This window comes from Lycium barbarum, chromosome 12, assembly GCF_019175385.1.
Source record: "Lycium barbarum isolate Lr01 chromosome 12, ASM1917538v2, whole genome shotgun sequence".
Classification (NCBI taxonomy): Eukaryota; Viridiplantae; Streptophyta; class Magnoliopsida; order Solanales; family Solanaceae; genus Lycium; species Lycium barbarum.
The window spans coordinates 9,626,343-9,647,513 of NC_083348.1; the positions used below are offsets into that span (position 1 = coordinate 9,626,343).

A 21,171-nucleotide genomic window follows, 5' to 3' on the forward strand; every position below is an offset into this window, starting at 1 on the left:
GGGCTACGTTCATGCCCGCAGGTTTAGGTAGACAGACAGGTAGTCCATCTTAGTAGGACCTCTACCGAGCGGTGGTCAGTGCGCTCCATTTGATCCGGAGCTGCAGTCTGTTTTGATATGCTATTGTTTTGAGATGTATATGTATATGGGTATGATGGGGCCCTGTCCTGTCCTTTCTACAGCTTTTATTCCAGTAGAGGCCTGTAGACAGTTGTATGTATTTGACAGATAATGTAGCCTGTCGGCTTCTATTCTTTTTTGTGCAGTATGTGCAGCGGCCTAGTCGGCTTGCATTGTTCTTTTCCAGTTCACACACACACACACATACATACATATATATATATATATATATATATATATATGTACATAGATCATGAGGTCCTCCTTTTTTGGGACAGTATAGTCCAAATTGAGTTATTTATAGGTCTTTGTTAGATAGTGTTGTTTAGATATGAGCGTAAGGGTGTCTGGTCACTTGAGATCAGGCACTCATCGCGATTCATCGGTTTGGGTCATGGCAATATATATCCCATATTGATTTAGCCAGCCATGTGGTTCGCTCAGTCACATGTAGTCAGACACAGAGTATCGTATTATGCCTATACCATGGTTCCGGACGTGACAACAACTTCCACGGAGGTTAACTTTCAATGACCATTGCATCTTTATCAGGAAATTCATCAGTTGGCTTCCAATTGTCAGGTATCGGGTGATCTGCCAAGAAGTCTGCCAACGCCTGTCCTTTTTACAGCCTTTTGAGGGATATATGTAATCTCGAATTATTGAAACTGGAGATACCACCTTGCTAGTTGATAACTGAGGAGTGGATTTGACATCACAAACTTAATGGGATTGGCTCTGAAAATAAGGTGAACACTATGTGCTTGAAGTAGTGCTTCAACTTTTGTATCTGAGAAGACTAGCGCCAAACACAACTTTTCAATCGGCAAGTAATTCCGCTCATTTGGTGTCATCATTCTGCTCAAGTAATAATGAGAGTTTTCTTTCCCTTCACTATTTTCTTGGGCCAACATCGCTCCAACCGACCTTTCTTGTGCTGAAATGTATAGTATCAATTGTTTTCTAGGTACAGGGGCTATTAGAACTGGAGGCTTCATTAAATATGACTTGACACTCTCGAAGTCGTTAGTACGTACTTCATCCCACTTGAAAGGAGCGCCCTTCTTCATGATACGACTAAATGGTTGGCATCTTCCAGCTACATTTGAGACGAATCTCCTAATGTATGCTGGCTTCCCTTGCAGACTCTTTAACTCATGTATATTTCGAGGCTCATGCATTTTCAAAATCACATCAACTTTGGCTTGATCAATTTTGATTCCTCGATGTCAAACAATGAAACCAAGGAACATTCTAGAAGTAACTCCAAAGGCACAATTCAATGGATTCATTCGAAGTTGATATATGTGAAGTCGATCGAACACCATTCTCAGGTCTTGCAAGTGGTTGCTCCTCTTTCTTGATTTTACCACTAAGTCATCTATATTGCATTTAATATTTTTATGGAGCAAGTCATCAAAGATATTCTACATCGCCCTTTGATATGTGGCACCAACATTCTTTAAACCAAAAGGCATCACTTTGTAACAATAGATACCCTTGGGTATACGAAATGTTGTAAGCTCTTCATCTTTTGGTGCCATGCGAATCTGGTTATGACCGGATGAATCGTCCATAAAAAACATTACCTCGTAAACAGTGGTAGCATTAATTATCAACTCTGGGATGGAAAGCGGGAAATCATCTTTAGGACATGCGTTGTTGAGATCCCTGAAGTCAACACAAAATTGAATTTGGCCAATCTTCTTCTTCACCAGAACTATGCTTGAAATCCACGTAGGGTATTTAACTTCATGTATAAATCTAGCTTCGATGAGTTTGTTAACTTCATTTTCAATCGAAGGCACCAAGTCTATTCTGAACTAGCTCTGGGCCTGCTTAACAAGGCGAGCACCATTCTTGACTCCGAGGTGATGGACTGCTACTTTGGAATCTAATTCAGGAATCTCTTTATAACTACAAGAAAAAACATCCCTATATTCTTTAAGTATCTCTATGTAAGTGTTTTCTCCATCAACTGTTAGAAAAAACACTTTGGTAGGTGGGCCTTAGATCTTCATCAATATCAAGATTAACTTCTTTTAAGGAGTCTACAGTGGTCTTCAACCCTTTATCAAGTTATGAAGGAGAATCTCTAGCATCTTCATCCTCTTGAGGATAGCTATCATTGAATGATATGTGATAACATCAGGAAATGTCCTCCAATTTCTCGGCAACCTCCATTTGAAATAAGGTATCTTGATCACTTTCTGTAGTAATATGATATGACGAGCCTACGCTTTCTTCGTTTTCATCACGTTCCTTGGTATAAACCATGGTGTGCGACTTTACTTTTAGTACCTCCCCACATGAAATCACAAGTTCTGTTTGTTGCCTCATTCTAGAAGGAATCAAACTTTGGAAATCCTTCTGGGTTCTAGGAAAAACAGGCTTTTTCACACTTTGATGATTTTTATGGAACCTGTTCTTCTTCTTCTTCATCATCTTCAATGGCCCTAACCTCTCAAATATAGAAGTTTTTGTAGTTGACTTTCCAAGCCGATCAAAGACTAAAAGCCTTTTGTTGGACGCAGCAGACTCATCTTTCATAGTGATATAGTTGGTACTTTCCCTTTTAATGGAAATACGAACTTTTGCAGAGGTTTTTTGTATCCCAAACCTTCTCGTGATTGCATCATGGCAACTCCTGAAGGAAGTTTCCATAACTTTGATTGCTCGTTAGGGTTGTGCCCAGTCTTTACAAATAACTTGTAAGCATTTGGATCAAAGCCTTCATTTGTATGTTTCGCAGGGAGTGCCATATTTTGTGGCGGATTCTGAGCCGCAAAGTCTCCAAGCAACTTTGAGGACAAATTTATCTAGTCAATTCATCTGATAGGAAGAGTTAGCCCTCCTTGTACATTTCCTGAAGTGTCAAATGATTGACCTTCCTCTTTTTTCACCTTTGGAACATAGCGGAGCACGAGAGTTACCTTCTTCATGAAGGTCCCTTTATTTGGACTAGAGTGCGACACCTCAGCCCTAGCTTTGGCTTTTCCAACAATCTTCTTAGCTCTTTTAGTTACAATTTTATCACTCTTTGTCATTGCGATGTAATCGACTTTTACTTCTTTCACAATGTAGTTCTTCAAGTAGAACTTTGCATCGACGAAGTATGACTCAGCTTCAGTAAATGTCTTATCATCAGCAACCATCACTACAAAAAAAAACATGGTTTAGCGATGGATTTCAGCGACAAAAAGATTTCCATCGCTAAATAGCAACGGATTAGCTACAAAATTGTGATTTTGTCGCAAAATAAGAAAATAAAAGAATAGACATCTAGTATAGCTACAAATTAGGGACAAAAACTAACATTCGTTGCTAAATAGCGCACAAATTTTTGGCGCCTACTTTTTAGCTACGGAATTAGCGACATAATTTTTGACGCTAAATTTATTAAAGTTTAACGAAGGATTTAGCTACAAAAATCAGTCGCTAATTAATTTTAAGTTGTCAAAATATTTTAAAAGCAATTGCTATGGAAAGAATCTGTCGTTAATGTTTTTAATTTTTAATTTTATCATTTATCTACAATGTACAATACAATACAGTGTCTCACTCAATCTTAAACATATTCTTCCCCTTCGTCTCTTGCTAGGGTTCGGTCCTTTTCTACGACAATGCCCGATTTACTTCTTCTTTTCCCCTTCTTCGTCGATTTTGGTGATGAGAAGCTTTCACGGTATGCATCGCTCGCTTGAACTCATAGTTGAAGTCACTGGATTTGGATTAGGGTTTTTGAAAGCCAATTTTTGGAGTTATGGGTTCGGATTTCTTCATAGATGGTGATTTTAAAAGCTTCAAAATCTGATGCTAGGGTTTAATTTTCAGAAGTCTTGGAGAATTGGGCCATAACTCAGGGCTATCTCAGTACTAACAAGAGGTTGTGGATGGCGTTCAAGTAATCCATGGGAGAGGTATTTCTAATTACTCTTTTCTGAATTATTTGGTTTAATTACCGTCTCTGCAAAATGCAAAATGTGAAGAAACTAAAGATGTGAGTTTAAAGGAGTGGTTAGAGATACTTTTGTTTGATTTATTTGTGATATCCGTCTACTTAATCGATTCTGTTGTGGGCAAATCTTTAGTCCTGCAATTTTTGCAGTCTTAAGCAATGATTTTAGGGCATAATACAAAACCACGAAAAAGTGAAACTGGACAGCTAGATTTGAGAAGAAAAAAGTATTTTCATTACAAAATAAGCAGAACAATGAGAAGGAATACAAGCCAAACCTGTTTCGCTTCGAGCAAGGATGCTCATATGTTTGTTGTTAGTGTCAAAATTAAAACTGTGGTGGTCCTAAAGGTTGTGGCCCCATACAGGTTTCCGAGTCATAAAAAAAGAGTGTACGAACCAAAAAGGGTGGTGATTAGAGTCTCATTCAGTGTCATGCTGAATCTTGGGGCTGCTTTAGTGCTGGACCTTGAGCATAATTGCATCACTACAACAGAGGAATACCTCCCATACCAGAGCTAGAATATAGTAGTACCCTGCATGGTGAGATTATGAAGTTGTTGTATCCAAATGTTGTTGGAATAGACCAAATGAAGGCTAGTCGAGCAAATGTCTCAGATCAGTACCCGCGAGGTGGCAACAGACCATGGGGAGAAGAACACGACATCTAAATCAGGTGATTCGTGTGTGTCATTTTGCATTATTTGGGGTTGCTGTTGTTTGTTTCTCAAGGAGGATACTTGAAATTTCTAAGTTACGGTTTCATATAAATAACATATTAAGCTCCTGGTTTTTGTTTACATTTGCAGATTTACATTCTTAAAGTTATTGGCATCAATACTTGGTGGCTCCTGCAATTTCATAGTAAGAAGCTTATACTTCTAACTAATTGATATATCATGTGAAAGTGCCACTAAAACTAACGTTTGCCATCACTTTATATCAGGAAAATACGGAAACACAGGTCTTCAACTCTCAAGTTTAGCTTCGACCAAGGATGCTCATATGTTCTGCTCCTAGCAAGGGTGCTGTTGGTGTCAATGAGAAGGAATACAAGTCAAACCCCCACATTGTTTCTAGTGCTAGTTGTACCATTAACTACTTTGCTCCTTTGGTAAAGGTTCCCTTTCCTGCCTTGTTCTTCATTTTAACATTTGAACCTGTAAGTGAAATTTTAATAATTCCTCAATTTGATGCTACTTTACAGGTTATTCATGACAAATTCGAAAATATTTGAGGGTCTTATAACCACAATCCACTCCATAACAGTTCAGAAGTACTACTCGTATGTTAACATTTAATACAACTTCTGTTGTTTTGTACTTAAATTGTTGCCATATTTATAATTCGTCACTCAGAGAAAACTGTTAATGGACCATCATTCGAGCATTAAAGGGGTGCAAGAACTACTTCATTCAACATTATCCCTAGTAATACTAAAGATATTAAGGCTGTCCGAAAGGTAATACCAATGGAATGTTAACTGGGATATCTTTCCAAGTTCCACCTGTTGATATTCTTGTGGTTGATCTCACCGTGAGGTTGGAGAAAGAACAAATGATATCAAGGCCAATATCAAGTAAGATTGTGTACTTTACTCCTTATACCATCCCCCTTGCCTGAAAAAAAATATCAATAACTTATGTATTTTATTCTATCCTGGCATGTCTACACTACAAGCCTCCCTCTGCGGATCTAATTTATGCAAACAAATGAGTAATAGTGATGGGAAAAATAGTAATGGAGGACTTATGGCCCTGTGAGCTGCTCATTTATATTTCTACTTTCACAATTTATTAGCGAGGAGTCTGAAGGAATCTTGAATCGAATTCTCGGTTGCACTAAAATTCCCTTTATTGTATTGACCCATCTTGTACCACACTAGAGAGTCGACATGTCAATTTGATTTATTTGTAATTAAATGAAAGTGATATGCAAAATAGTAAACTAGTTTCCAAGTAGCTAATAGGGAAAAGTATCTATAATTAATCATCATACTTTTGTTTCTTGCAAGTACAGCTTCATCCGAATTGCATAAAAGGTTTAAATAGGGACTCGTAGAAAGGTCAAGTCTAGGTTTACATGTTCAACTGATCTTACATGTAATTCATTTTTTTTTTTTTTTGACAATATCTATGGCTATACAAAATGGAAGAGTGGAATACATAATTGAAACTCCTATTCACAAACTTTGAATGTGTAAATAAAGCTATATTCTACTAATGTGCACCCTTCTGGTATGTTGCTATTTTAGCATGTCTTCTTTCTGTTAAATATGTGGGTTTTGCTTGTGCATTTTTCATATTTAGTAAAGCTTTTGAGAATAATCGCATTTGTAGTGACCTGAAAGTATATAAGCTGTTATTTTCAAGTTTTATTCATAATTTTTACATGACTAGAGGTCATGTGACTGCAGATTGAGATAATTTTATTTGTCTTGTAAAATGTGTAACTTTCCTGTTCTAATAATCTTAAGTGTGAAATAACCAGGTAAAAGCCAAATCACAAATGTAGTTGTATTTGGCGAGAAGTAGTTTTAAGTCTCTTTACAACATTAGTAACTGGAAAAATAAAGGTCTGATTCTAGGAAAAAATTGTTAATTTGATGAAAATGATTAGTACTTAATAGTATTTTGTTAATAGATTTTCTTTAGATGCATAATGCTTAACATAGAGCAATCATCATGATAAATTCGCCCATCTATTTTAGCTGGCGTGGTCCTTTGGTCAGTCTGTTAAACTGCTTAGTTCTTTTTTTCTTTTTTTGATAATCAATAATTTAACTGCTTAGTTCTTTTTTACCAACTGGTAAAACAACCTGAATCTCATGATGATACAGCTGATATGCATTAAATTTGACAATATCATCATCATCAGCCTATGGACTCTCACTTTTGAAGAGATTTATGCTAACTGTCTGCGCCAAACTCGAGAATTGCCATGTGTTTATATCGAGTGGCCTTGTGTTTCTTATTTTCTTTTGGTTGTATGTCCGTAGAGTACCTTATCTAAAAACTTTCTCTTCTATGCAATTCGAATGAAGCTGAATGAAGTAGAGACAGACAAGCACATGACATTCTAGCCAAAACCCCTCAAGAGACACGATCAACTGTCATCATTCCCTCTTAGCACTTTGAGTCGAAGGTAAAGGCGAGACCCTAATTGAAGCCCCAATTTATTCAAAGGTAATCAATGTTGATTGTCAACCCTTTGTTTCACCGATATCTTTCTTTTTTATTGTTCCACATAAGTTAAAAAATAAAAGTTGAGTCTTTTAAGCTTAGATCAGTTTCTTGGATTCTATGCAGTTATGTTTACTTTGGTTGGTGATAAATTTGTTATCTTATTAGCAAAGTTTGGTTGTAGTTGTCATTTACCATTATAGCTATCTGGTGCATTTGAATTATGATTTCTGGTGCATTCATTTACAATTGTACTGCACTCATTGATGCAGTTTTTTTTATAATAAGTCTTGTGCATTTGGCGCATAAACTGGGGGTGAGAATTTGGTGCATTTGAGTGAAAAATCTGGTGTTTTTGGCATATAAATTTGATAGCAATTAGCCGTGGTGCACTTGCGGGAAACTCCTTGCCGAGGGCCTGTGCACCCCCGGGATTAGTCGGGGCTCAAAGAGACCCGGACACCCGGTGCTTAATCAAAAAAATAAATTTGATAGCAATTAGTATCAGGTACTTTGGTCGGGCGAATTGCAATATATTTGCATGTTTATACACATGGCATGGAACATCTTTTCATACATGGTGATCGATCTCAAGTTGTGCACATAAGTAGAACATTATGTGATCTTATTTACCTTTATAGATGACATTCATATTCATTTGTCAGACATGAATGTATAAAACTTTTTAAGGTTTTCATTTACTTTTATTTACAGGATAGAGGTCAAGAATTGTGAGCAATAGTGATCACAACAATAATTACATATGGTCAGTTGTATGTTGCAACTCGAATGTATTACGAGACCATGGAAGGAAAGATGAAGAGAGACTTTATGATCTTGGGTCTCAAGGGAAACACTATTATGAGCTTGGTCCTACTTTCGATCCTGATGAACATCACTCTCCAGCAGCACATTAGTTAGCTTTGTCTTTCAAATTATAATATATAGTTGAAGAGCAATTATGAACATTGATGCATTAGGATTGTCTTTTTGGATCCACTTGTTAATCTTTAGATTACTATTTATATGAAATCAAGGTTCTTTTAATGCTTATTGACTATCACTACATTTAATTTAATATGTTCTACATGGATTTTGAATGATATATTAAAATATATAAGAAAATTAGCATAGCTAAGTATTCAATTAATATAAAATCAGAAATACTATTATACAAATCGTGACAGAATAGCTACGGAACTTTCGTAGCTAACATTTCTCTGCGATGAAATCAACTACCAAATTAGCGATGGATTTATATGTATTAGCTACGAAAATGTTCGTCGCTAAAGTAGTGATAGAGTTTATTTGTCGCTAATTCGTAACTAAAGTTAGCGACGGATGTCAAATTTTTGTCGCTAAATGCTTAGCTACGAGTGTTTTAGCGACAAACGAAATTATGTTACTAATCCATCGCTAAACAGCTTTAGCGATGGATTTTGTCCGTCGCTAAAACTAGTTTTTTTTTTAATTGCATATTCTTCTCGATGCTTCCTTCGAGATACTTCAAACATTGATAGTAGAAGGATGCGATAACTTTGTTCTTGTGTATTTATGCCCAACCAAGCAACATATGATACGAATTCTTTGCGTTGATGACATGCATCCATGCACTTTATTGAATCCTTGTATCGTTAAGCGACTTTTATAAAGTTCTTCAGTTGTGATGCCTTGTTCCTTTACTGTGCGAATAGGAAGAATGTTAAACTCCAAATCCATCATCTATCAATATTTTGTTTATCCTCTTTTTGAGTGCATGACCCACCATATACAAAGGACGATTGTGTAGCATTTCACCAAGTAGAAAATCATCATCCGTGAATGTGATTTTTGTATCACATGCGTGTACCTCTTCGAAAGAAGATTCAACAGGTTTTCTAGGCGACGACGGGGACAACGTTGATAATCTTTCATTCTTTGCTTCTCATTCATCGATATTGAACCATGACGCCTCGATAATGTCTCGAGCAGTCTTAGTGCATAACCAACTTGCAGGAATTCCTCCAAACTCACGGGGAGTCATTGTTCGTGGTGGTAGTTCACCTCCACTTTTGCCTTTTTTGGTTGCTCAACTGAATTGTGCTTCCTTGGTCTTCTCACCATCCTCTTCCTAGTTGGTTGTTTAGATGATTCTTTTTGTGGACTTGCTTTGTAGCGTCTCCTCCTAGTCACCAAAATCCAACCTTCATCATCAGCTTCATCAACTTGGGTTTTATCTTCTTCCAATGGTCCTTCTTCATGCTTTTCAAAGTTGCATATCTGGAACGGATCGAGAGAGCGAAAGGTGATAGAGACTTGATTCAAACTTGGCTTATCATCATCAAGCAGAATCTTGTTTTTATTAGCCCACTGCATAATCTTGTCCTTGAAGACAAAGCATTTCTCAAGAGGGTGACCAAAAGCCGATGATACTTGCAATAGTTCGGGTCATTTGTTTTTCCAGCTTCCTTAGGCCGCTTCATCTCTGGTAACTCAATGGGTTTCAACTCAAGTAGTTCATCAAAAATTTCAAGGACATCAGAATTCAGAAAGGGGTATTCTTTCTCTTGCATCTCCTTCAAGGTTGACTTTCGACTTGTTTTGTCTTGAAAGGAAGTTGCTTTCATACTCACTTCTTGCTCACCTTCGTGATAAACTTTATAGGCGAGACATTGAATTTCATGGATTCTTTGTTGTCACTTTAAGGAACGAACTTGCTCCATCTCTTGGGTTCCTGCTTGTCTTTTCTTTTGTGAGGGTCACAGGCAGGCGGTGCTTCAATTCCAATGGAAGACATGCTCAACTCCATGTCATGAGCATGAGTACCTAGTTCTTCAAAGGACTTCGGCTTAATTCCTTACAAGATGTAGTGAAGTCCTCAATGCATTCCTTGGATACACATCTCTATCGTAAAAGCTTCGCTGAGCCTATCTTTGCAGTTTAAACTTGTGTTTCTCCATCGATTGATGAAATCGATAACCGGTTCTCCCTCCTCCAGCTAGTGCTTGTAAGTTCCACCATGATCACAGTACGCCTTTGTGGTATGAAATCAATTGAGGAACTCTTACTCTAATTGCTCCTAACTATTGAAAGAATTAGGCTCACGATCAGTGTACCAGTCAAAGGCGTTTCCTTTAAGGGGGCAGACGAGCTGCTTGATAAGATAGTCTCCATAAGTCCAGATGTTGTTACATGTTTCAACAAAATGTGCAATATGTTGCTTTGGATTTCCCTTGCCCTTGAACTGCTAAAATTTTCTTGGTATACGGTGCTTGTTTTGCACCATGTTCAGTCTCTTGTGCTTCTAGACCTTTCCCAAGTGTGTGGCTGGATTCTCCTTCCATTGATCCATCCATCTTTTCCATCAACTTCTCAATTCGAGCGTCTTGATTTTGCACATACTTGGCCAAGCCGTTGATCAACTTTTTCGTCGATCACCTTTGTCAAGTTTTCTAGTGTCTCTTCCATAGATGAAACGTTACTTACCATTGCTTGCATGATTGTGGGGGATGTTGGAGAATAGCATGGATTGTCGCATAAGTTGATCTTTGACTAGCTCATTTCAGGTGGCCTGAGTGGAGAGGATCTGTCGCTTGAAGTATCATCATCTTCCTTTATGGAAAAGTTCTTGGATCCAGAGATATCAAGTAGAGCTAGAGTCTTCTTGATATTTTCAGCAATGCTTCTATCACGACCCGACTAGTGGGCCATGACGGGTATCCGGAGCTGGCTACCGAGCACCACTCACAATGCTATCTACCCTACTCAACCTGGACAACTGTCATTTTGAACATATGACTCGTTATAATCCAATTCTCGAATCTCCCAAAACATGTATATATATATATATATATACACACACACATACATACATACATACATATAAGCCCACAAGGCTACAAAATAATATACAAACTACACTGAGGTGATCATGAGACATCTACTACCCCACATCTGTATCTACAAGCCTCTAACTGGAGTTTTAGAATCATAGGGACTGGAAAGGACCCCACCATGCCCCAAATATGTGCACAAAAGAATATACTAAAAAACGGCAACTCTGGAGAAGTGGAGTGCTCCGATGCTCCTAGGGATCTAGACCGTCTCCCTGCCTACCTGCAGGCATGAACGCAGCATCCACAAAACAAGGACGTTAGTACGAATAATGTACTGAGTATGTAAGGCATGAATTGTAACATAATAAAGAGATAAGGGACATGACATGAATAGATAACCTGCACATACGATTGCCTCTTAAGGCGGATGCCATGCATGCTAACTTTTACTTTTAAAACCGCATCATAACATATGTATATGTATATAAGTAAGCTGTCTGAGTCATATGTCTTGGGGTTTCTACAGAAATATCGCCAGAGTTTCACCTATAATATTGCACTACCATCTTGTCACAGCAACCCAAAATAACAGTGCCACTCAGGGCTACGATATTACAACGCACGATATGGCCACACATGACCCAAAGCATTAAAAGTAAAGCATTGCATTGTATACCTGGGGCAATGGCAACTTATCTTGAACCTCTTCTGGGAGTGGAGATTTATGCGTATACTTGGACTTCGTACCCTCTTTCGCTTCCCAATGAATCTCTTTGCTTCCTCGTCCCTTCATAATACCTTCACCACGCTTATATTATATATATTTTTTTCGTTCTTCTTTCACTACTTCAAAACCATTTCAGAGGGCAGTAAGAAATTTTCATAAAATCATTTAATAATCTTCCCAAATCTTTTCAAAATGAAATTTCCGCACCCCAGTGATTCAATACCCTCTCATTCTTGCAAGCTTTATGCGACCACCGGTAGATGTCAATTCCAAGTCCTCTTAATAGGTCTTCTCATCTTTCTTAAAGGCCTAACATGCGTGTTATTAACATACCTTGAAAAGTTAGAAAACGAGCTCTATCTGCTTATTTATTCCAGAATGGATGTCTACTAGGATGATCTATCCCTCTTAAATCTCTTGAAATGTATCGCTTTTCAAGCGCTGGTAGAGAACCAAGCATCTTAACAACTTTTCATCGATGGCTCATATGATTCTTTATAATCGCAACACCTATTTTTGCTCTAGATTTATCTTCGTTCCTGATTAGTACCACAAAATTGTCTTACACAAGTTTACTCTATATTTCCTTCTTTATCCACACTGCTTGCTTCTAGTTTCTAACCTAGATACCTCTTACTGCATTTACCTCGCGAGGCATCCTTAATTTCTTTGTGTTTGAGTATTCTAAGCTTGGCACCCTCGTGTCTCCCATACATTCCCTCTTTTAATGATCATACATTTTTGTTCCTTTTCATTGTAAGTCATTACCGTCAAGTGTTCACATGCTTCTAAGTAGTTCATTTCCATTTCAATCCTCTCCTATTTTTAGCTCCGCATCTTCCCGTTTGCAGGGGCGTTACTAAATTCTAAGTCAAGAACTCTGCCCTAAAGGCTTTCCATGTACAATGCTTCCTGAATTGTTATGCGACATTGGAACCTCGCATCCATGTAACTTGCTTGCGATGGCTATTTTACTTGACTTTTCATCTCAGCCCATCATTCACTTCTTCCCTTAATCCAATCTTACTTTTATCGCTTGTACCTCCTCACTATAAAATCATTTGCATGAGCCCTTATTGTATGGGAATACCGTCTTGTTCTTATCTACCTTACGCTTGAGCCGGAGTCGCAATACCCGCAGGATGTATCTTCTTGGGATTAATACTGCTCTTCCGTTATATGCTCATCCTTTAACTCTACCTTGTAGTCTACCTTAGTATTGTATAACTGCCGTGTTGGATTTTCCGCCTGTTTTCCATTCTACGACCCATATCTTGTATTGTCTCACTCTTACACTTTCGACAGCCGCGTTGCCTCGGAAAGTCGAAGACTACTCCTTTTATAGTCTCTTTTGGTTACCGTTTAGTTTCCACGACTATCAAATCATAACCGTCCTCCACTCCCCATGCCTAGTTGTTCACAACTCTCCCTTTCTCGATTTACCTTTTCTCAATAACCTCTCTTTGGGACCTTTACCGTGTAACCCCTTGGGAATGCAATTCATTCACTGTTGTCTTGACATACATATAAAGTCAGTCCATAGGTCATTCACAACCAAACTTCATCCCTCCTTTCTTCTTACCCCTCATCCTTCTTTCGAATAATTTGTTTTCCAGAACAGTAACCCTAGCATTTCCAGAGTGCCGTTGACTTCTCTTTCTTTTTGTCACGACCCGGCTAGGGGCCGCGACGGGTACCCGGGGCTAACCACCGAGCACCGCTCTTCTTAATACTCAATTACTCATTAAATACTCCTTTCAGAATTTATAGACGAAACATGTGAAGATCATACTTTACAAGAAACATACTTGTTTTACATACATTTGCCATACGGCTATCAAAATAGTATATACATATAGTAACATCTTGTGGAACCATCTAACCCACACTGCGCATCTACGAGCCTCTACTGACATGCTATACAATGGACGGAACAAGACTCTGTCATGCCCCAAAATGGATATATATATATATATATATATATATATATATATATATATATATATATATATATATATATGCACGTATACACAAAAGAAGTCACCAGCACCTCCGAACAATGGAGTGCTCTCAACAACTGACTGCCCCTATGGCTCTGGATCTAGCTCGTCTCCCTGTCTACCTGTGGGCATGAACACAGCGTCCGAAGAAAAGGACGTCAGTACGAACATTGTACTGAGTATGAGAGGCATAAATAATGAAGAGAGAAGCAATATCAACATAATGAACATCAAAGTGAACATGTGAAGCTGAATCATAATCATAGGAAGGATGATGCATGCTGTCTTACTCATACTCTTTATCATATCATGTATACATATCATGCAAGCTGCCCGTCCATGTCGGGACGGTGTGATCACCAATAATATAAGCCCGCGTCCAGGCCTCCCGCGTCCGGGGTACCATCTCGTGCCGCCCACTAGTGGTGTCTGCGCATGCCCGAGAGGGTCATGGTGTATCCGTGTAGCCGCCCGCCGAAGCGGTGTCTGCCCGGCCAACTAGGCGCGGTGTAAATGCAATCATGACATGCTTAACATAAAATACTTATCATCATATACTTTTAAAACATGCTTATCTTATCATAATACATGCGTGAGCTCATGATCATTTGTGCTCTACCGGGGTGACGTAGGGTCGTGATCCCCCGATCTCTTTATGGAGCAATTTCTGACATTCTGCCTCACCTCGAAGGAATTAGTACATGAGGTGAATATAGACAATGAGGACATAATCATCGCTTTAGCATTATCATATCATATCTATTAGCTCATGGAAATAAGGGGATTTTATGCTATGGGATTCATGCCATTTGAAGAAAGGGACTAGCCTCACATACCTTGGTCGCTTAGCTAGAATACCGTTCACTTGCTCTTCCGCAATATCGCGTCGTTACCTTCATAAGGGAATTCGAATTATCGTTAGTTAGTGGGCTATAAGAACGCGTCGCTATTTTCTAAAGCAAATTGGGCAGCACTTCCTTTGTTTATTCTACATTTCCCATCGTCTATATCAATTCCCAACATTCACAATAATACCCACAACATTACCACCAACAACCATCATTCATATCGACTCATCACATTTCACCATTTTCTTCCAATTTTTCCATAATTTCCTACCTAGCTTATCATCGTGTTTTCACACCTCTAATACTTATTTCATGGTTAAAATCATCATTTCTAGCATATTCATAACCTTTACAATCCAACTTATATGATTCAATTCCACCATCACTCAATGGTGGCACTATTCACCCATTTTTCTATGTCTTCCTACAATTCAAGCTTTTCCTATGCTTCTAACACTTAAATAACTTAATAAGGTCATGAAACATACCTTGGATGGTGATTGAACAACCCTTGAGTTGAAATGCTTCACTCCAACAAAACCCTAGTTCCTCCTTCTAGGAAATTCTCAACTCAAATAATCCCTTTTGATGTGTTCTTGCACTAGGTTATGATGAATTTGATCTTAGATTTCTACTTGTGTTCTTGGTTTGGAAGAGTGTAGAATATTCTAGAGAGAGAGAGGATCGTGTAGTAGAAAGTGGGAATGAAGAAAATGAGACTTGGATCATATTTTATAAAATTCAACTTCAGTCCCGATGTCATTATACGGTTCGTTATACGGTCCGTATAACTGGCCGTAAAATGGACCCAGAGATCACCCCTTTCTGTAACCATTTGACGATCCATTTGACGGGCCGTATAATCATTATACGGTCCGTATAATTCACCGTAAAATCGACCTTCTTTCAACCTCATTCTGTGACACTTTGACGATTCATTTTACGGACCGTCAAACCGTTATACGGTCCGTATAGTACACCGTATAACTCACCCTTCAGCCAGCCTCTTCTGTGACACTTCTACGGTCCGTATAATGAACCGTAAAACACTTTTACGGTCCGTATAATGGACCGTATACGCCCAGTTCACTGAAGCTTATTTTCTTGACTTGGTTTCATTTCCGATCCTTATGGAACCTTCGTAAAAGTTGTTCAACTCCTCGATACCAATCTACGGGACCTTATTACTTGCCTTCAAAACGCCACACACATATTTTATCCTTATTAGCCTATTTTGCACATGCTAACAGAAAATTTCCGGGGTGTAACACTTTTCTTCTCTTTTCTGTCAGAAAACCATCTTTTAATAAAACTGTAGCTTAAGGTTCAACGTCAATCCCTCTACACTCTTCTCCGATCAGTTCACACTGCTATAGGAGTATTGTACTTTGTTATCCTAGTGTATTAATAACGGGGTAGCACATGGTCCTTTTAGAATTTTTCGGAGGGATGTTGTATAAACTCGCTCGCCATGCATAAAATAGCTTTCTCAACAAATGGTTCCACACTCCTCGACATAATGTAATTAGCCATACCGTCCTTAAAGAATGGTTCAAAATTTCGATCGCTTCACGACACCTATTAGCATTCCCACTTAGCGCTAAAAGATCTGCAAGGGTTTGATTCTTTTCTGCCCTTTGCTTATTAGATTACTGCTCTAGTAGACCTTGCTTCTATTTGCCCCACTTCTGTCCTTCATTCTCTGCTTCCAATATATACCTAATATTCATCACTTATCGTTCCTTTTGTGTCGTTGTTCGACCTTATCTTGTTTTCGCTTTCCCTCATATCTTGTAGTAGCAATCCCGTCATGTAATCGTTCGAGTAAATTCCTGAATATATAACCCAAACTATAGCACAAAGCACAAAGCACAAAGACGGCCATAAGGTTATACAATTGCCAGGAAATGACCTTATGTGAACACATCTCTTTTAACTTCTTCCCTCGAGGTCCCACTAAGGTCAATAAGGCTGGCTTATAGTGATATAAAAGTTTTCCTCCCCCTATAATCATCAGGTGAAACCTAGCTTAATAATCTAATTCGGCGTATCATGCACCGGCTTGTAAGGATACATCAAGTTCATCTCATGACTTAACGTTTCCCCCAAAACGAAGAGGGTTAACTAAATTTTCTAACTTACACCTTCTCCTAGAGCTCTTATCCCTTCGATTCTCCTTAGTGTATAAAACTTCTTTCTATTCCGGGCGCATCACTTTCCCCTTCTCATGCTCCGTATTCCATCCTGACCTAACCATCGTTCCTTTTAGCGTAATACATACTTGCTACATTTATCCCACATTTGACTATTAACTTCGTCTCTAATCATTCCCTGCTGGGCCCTTTCTTTCTTCTCGCCATAATCCGACCTAAAGTTTCCCCAATTTCCCTTAGGTTCTCGAAAAAATTTCGACAGAGTTTCCTCTGCAACCATAACAATCCCAAACTTGCACACAGCCTAGAAAACACATCTCATGCCTTAGGAGGCCACATATAGAAACACATATGATATAAAACTCAACCACGCAGGGCTGATTGCTATAAAAGAATGTAAAGTAATAAGGTTTGTCTCATAAGTTGTGCTTGAACACCCTTTCAAAAATTCCATTTTTTTTCTAAGCATTATGTCAATCCACTTCTTTTATGGAGGTCTACTTACTCATAAATCATACTTCTAGCTATCACTGAATCATCGACAAGTATAAACACCTTAAAATGTTTGGTGGGCTCAAGTGAATAATATGACCAGCAACATCAAGTGCAATATATGTAACGAAGTAAGACCCCGAATCAATCTATACATATATGTCATAAGAGGACACTGATAATATACCTGTGATGGCATTAGGGTAAGACTCAAGATCCTGTGGTCCCGCTAGTGAATATAGGCGGTGCTGAGGACCACTCGAATCGGATGCCCCTCCTCTACCTCTGCCATGACCTGCTGGTGTCTGCAAGCTTTGCCTCGGAGGGCGTACCGATATGGAAGAGCCAACTGGTAATCCTATTGGCCGAACCTTATTTCTACCACCTAGCGATGGACAGTCGCGCCTGAAATGGCCTGGCCGAGCACAAACATAACAAACATCCGTACCCAAGCGGCATGGTCCAGAATGTGGCTTACCACACTGATTACATCGTGGTATAACTAATCTCATCTAGCCTGAATCACCTTTTGTCTGGGAGCTGGAAGCTCTAGAACTCTGAACTGGCCCAAAATAAGTGGATCTATCAACCTTGGGCCCGGGAAACTGTAGATGCGCACTAGCTGTTGAACGAGCTGAGTGCCTAGAGAATTGCTGCCTCAGGGCACCTCCGAAATCACGGTCAAACCCCGAAGACCTAACCCTATTCCTCCAACCCCAATCACCATAGCTCTCACCCTGCCGCCGAGTTTGAGCGGCTACTAGCTGGGTCAGCAAAATAATAACATGTCTCATCTCCTGCTTGAGGCATCTGATGGAGGAACTGGGGGTGCTGGAGCTAAAGTTGAGGCTCCTCTCTGCTCCTCCAAAGTGGGTGAAGAATGAGAGAACCGAAATATGGCTTTACTCTGGGGCTCGCCCTCCTCTCTATCTATAGGCGGGTCCCGTTCAATCCTTTCTTCGACCACTATCTTGCCCTTCAAGGCTGCTGCAACTTTTCCTTTCATCAACTTTGCGGGAAACATAACGCACAATTAGGGAAAAGTGAATTCTTCTAATATAGCCCTATCGCACGATCCATGAAGAAGAAGGACGGTCATCATTCCTAAAAGCCCTGCAGCCTCCTGTTTATAAGTATGGCATGCCTCACACCCATAAACAAGACTCTACTGGACACAGCTCGTAGACACACCCTAGGACAGAACTGCTTTGATACTACTTTGTCACGACCCGACTAGTGGGCCATGACGGGTACCCAGAGCTGGCAACTGAGCACCACTCACAATGCTATCTACCCTACTCAACTTGGACAACTATCATTTTCAACATATGACACATTATAATCCAATTCTCGAATCTCCCAAAACATGTATATATATATATATATATATATATATATATATATATATATATATATATATATATATATATATATACATACATACACATACATACATACATATAAGCCCACAAGGCTACAAAATAATATACAAAATAAACTGAGGTGATCATGAGACATCTACTACCCCACATCTGTATCTACGAGCCTCTAACTGGAGTGCTAGAATCATAGGGATGGTGTTACACCTCGAAAAATTTCCCGTTGATACGCAAGTGAACGAACTAATGATGTGTGCGAGGAGTGCGAGTGTATAATGTTTCATGAGCAATGTGCGTAAATGGACGAGAATGATTAGAATGAAAAGTCGAGAAATTTGAAAAGTTGAAAGTTGGCAAAACTGCCCAGTGGTGTCATAAAGTGCAAAATACGGACCGTAAACTGGTATACGGTCCGTAAACTGGAAGGTCGTAAACTGCCATGCAAGGCTTCGACTTTCTGCCCAGTGGAGATATGGTAAAATACGTCCAGGAGGACGGACCGTAAAGTGATTTACGACCCGTAAACCATGGTCGTAAATCACCATGCATGCAGCCTAAAGTTTCTGGCGCTGCTTAAGGTTAAAGACGACCACGAGGGACGGTCCGTAAACTGAAATACGGACCGTAAACCTCCATGGACGACCACTGTTCACCCCAGCACAGATTTCAGTTCATTAAATAGAAGGACCAAGACTTGTTTTATTTCATTTCTACACTACACCACTTCTCTCTAGAATCATCTCTCTACATTTATTTCATACGTTTTCAAGGACTATAAGCCACCAACAACATAAACAAGTGAATCAAGTGTAAGCAAGCCATTAAATACCATTCAAGTCAAGAAATGCAAATGGAGAAAAACTAGGGTTTTGCTCAATGTGGAGTATTATTAACCAAAGCTTGTTCCTACAACTTCTAAGGTAAGATTCATGATTTTTACATGATGTTTAAGGTATTGAAGAGTTGAAATGCATGGATTGTAGAAAATATGGTCAAGTAGGTCATGAATGATGAATAGTGGCATTTTGAGGAATAGTTTGAATTGAATCATGAATGTTGTTGTGTTGTGATATGAATGCATTATAAATGTTACTAAGATCATGAACTAGACACTTTAGACGAATGGACGAAGTTGGATGTTATGACCATGAATATGGGTGAATTAGAGGCAAATTAAGGAGTCTAAATAATGTGGATAACGTGAATGACTAATGGCCATTGTTATGATACTAATGAAGGTATAGACACTAGTATTGGAAGGAAGCGTGCAAGTGTAGAATAGTCCGACGAAAAGGTATGTAAGGCTAACCCTTCTTTCAAAAGGCATGGTTCCTTGGTCAAACTCTTAAATCCTCTATATGAGTATGTTGTATTCAAGTGACTGGCACTCCGAGCTCATAAGCTCACGACCCTCGATACGTGCTACGAATGTACTACGCACCCCATTGACGAGTAAGCATAAGATAGAGATGTAGCGAAAACGATGATGATAGTGATGACGATGATAATAATAATGATGCTAAAGGTGCCTACGGGCTATTGTATTCACATGTGCCTATGAAGGGCTATAATGACACCCCGAGCTTAGGATGCTGGGTAGAATATATGTATATGGATGTATATATATATATGTATGTATAATTATGTGGCTCACCTAGATGTAAGTTTAAGAGTAAGCTAAGAGGGTGCTCGGGTGGGTTAGCACCGGGTGCTCGTCGCGGCCCAGAGTCGGGTCGTGACAAAAGTGGTATCAGAGCAGTTCAGTCCTAGGGTGTGTCTACGAGCCGTGTCTGGTAGAGTCTTGGTTATGTGTGTGTTGCGCGCCACACTTATAAACAAGGAGCTGCAGACATTTTAGGAATATATGACCTTCTTTCTTCATAAGAATCGTGCGATAGAGCTATGATGTAGGAAATTCTTGCTCCTAAATCGTGTGTTGGGTATTTCAGAGATGCCTAAAAAGAAAAAGGCTACAGCAGCCCAAAAGGGCAAGACGGTGGCAGAAAAGCGGGCTAAAAGAGCACCGCCACCGGTAGCAGAGGAAAGTGAGTCCCAGAGTGCGGCTCAATCTCAGTCCTCCCAGACAGTGCCTATTACTGAGGAGCGGGAGGGAGCCTCAGCCCCAGCTCCAGCACCTCCAGCTCCTCCACCAGATGCTTCGGGCCAAGATGTGAGAGAGGCCATTAATTTGTTGACTCAGTTGGTTGTAGCCCAGACTCAGAGGCAAAGCTCGGGGCAAGGCGACAAGGCTGTTAGTGCAAGGTCCCGTGACTTCATTACTTTGAAACCCCCGGAATTCTTTGGGTCGAGACCGGAGGAGGATCCTCAGGACTTCATAGACGGTATGTTGAGGAAGCTCCGATTGATACATGCTTCAGACACTGAGTCGGTAGAGCTAGCGTCGTATAGGTTGAGGGATGTCTCAATCCAGTGGTATACGGTTTGGATGGCTTCACGGGGAGCCAATGCACCTCCCCCGGTATGGCAAGAGTTTGTT

At 39.5% G+C, this 21,171-nt stretch overlaps 1 long non-coding RNA gene across 4 annotated transcripts; it reads left to right on the forward strand.

Annotated features, from left to right (window-relative positions):
- Positions 1 to 3,650: 3,650 nt before the first annotated feature.
- Positions 3,651 to 8,313, forward strand: LOC132621593 (uncharacterized). Of its 4 annotated transcripts, none has more exons than XR_009575586.1 (8): positions 3,651 to 3,805; positions 3,955 to 4,040; positions 4,447 to 4,754; positions 4,888 to 4,942; positions 5,025 to 5,192; positions 5,286 to 5,657; positions 7,122 to 7,263; positions 7,975 to 8,313. It is a non-coding gene; the product is annotated as an uncharacterized LOC132621593 (long non-coding RNA). The 4 variants fall into 4 exon arrangements; XR_009575588.1 differs by having other exon boundaries at positions 3,655 to 4,040; positions 5,286 to 5,363; positions 5,437 to 5,657; XR_009575587.1 differs by having other exon boundaries at positions 3,653 to 4,040; positions 5,025 to 5,198.
- Positions 8,314 to 21,171: the final 12,858 nt, after the last annotated feature.